The sequence below is a fragment of the Trichechus manatus genome, unplaced genomic scaffold (genome assembly GCF_000243295.1).
Source record: "Trichechus manatus latirostris isolate Lorelei unplaced genomic scaffold, TriManLat1.0 scaffold00006, whole genome shotgun sequence".
In the NCBI taxonomy this organism is placed as follows: Eukaryota; Metazoa; Chordata; class Mammalia; order Sirenia; family Trichechidae; genus Trichechus; species Trichechus manatus.
The window spans coordinates 24585645-24587195 of record NW_004443942.1 but is presented as its reverse complement, the minus strand read 5'-3'; positions in this window follow the sequence as shown (position 1 = coordinate 24587195).

Sequence of the window (1551 nt, the reverse complement as noted above, 5' to 3'; positions counted from 1 at the left end):
TTCATATGGAAAGGGAAGAGGCCCCAGATAAGTAAGGCATTACTGAAGAAGAAGAACAAAGTGGGATGTCTCACACTACCTAATTTTACAACCTATTACACCGCCACCGTAGTCAAAACAGCCTGGTACTGGTACAACAACAGATACATAGACCAATGGAACAGAATTGAGATCCAGACGTAAATTCATCCACCTATGAGCAGCTGATATTTAACAAAGCCCCAAAGTCTGCTGAATGGGGAAAAGACAGTCTCTTTAACAAATAGTGCTGGCATAACTGGATATCCATCCGCAAAAAATTTAAACAAGACCATACCTCACACCATGCACAAAAACTTACTCAAAATTGATCAAAGACCTTAATATGAAATCTAAAACAATAAAGATCATGGAAGAAAAAATAGGGACAACGCTAGGAGCCCTAATACATGGCATAAACAGAATAGAAAACACTACTAACAATGCACAAACACCAGAAGAGAAACTGGATAACTGGGAGCTCCTAAAAATCAAATACTTATGCTCATCAACAGACTTCACCAAAATAGTAAAAAGACAACCTACAGACTGGGAAAAAATTTTTGGCTATGACATATCCTATCAGGGTCTAATCTCTAAAATCAACAAAATACTGCAAAACCTCAACAACAAAAAGACAACCCAATTTAAAAATGGGCAAAGGATAGGAGCAGGCACTTCACCAAGGAAGACATTCAGGCGGCTACTAAATACCTGAGGAAATGCTCACGATCGTTAGCCACTAGAGAAATGCAAATCAAAACTGCAATGAGATACCATCTCACCCCAACAAGGCTAGCATTAATCCCCAAAACACAAAATAATAAATGTTGGAGAGGTTGTGGAGAGACTGGGACACTAACACACTGCTGGTGGGAATGTAAAATGGTACAACCACTTTGGAAATCGATTTGGCACCTCCTTAAAAAGCTAGAAATAGAGGTACCATATGATCCAGCAATCCCACTCCTTGGACCATAACCTAGAGAAATAAGAGCCATCATACGAATAGATATATGCACAGCCATGTTCATTACAGCACTTTCACGATAACAAAAAGATGGAAACAACCGTGCCCATCAACGGACGAATGGATAAACAAATTATGGTATATCCACACAATGGAATACTATGCAACGATAAAGAACAACGATGAAGCCATGAAACATCTTATGGAGGAATCCGGAGGGCATTATGCTAATTGAATTTAGTCAGTCACAGAAGGATAAATACTGTGTAAGACCACTATTAGAAGAACTCAAGAAAAGGTTTAAACACAGAAGAAAACATTCTTTGGTGGATACGAGGGTGAAGAGGGAGGGAGAGGGGTATTCACTAACTAGATAATAGACAAGAATTATCTTAGGTGAAGGTAAGGACAGCACACACTACAGGGGTAGTCAGCACAACTGGACTAAACCAAAAGCTAAGAAGTTTCCTGAATACAACCAAACACTTTGAGGGACAGAGCGGGGGTGGGGGGTCTGGCGACCATGGTTTCAGGGGACATCTAGTTCAACTGGCATAACAAAC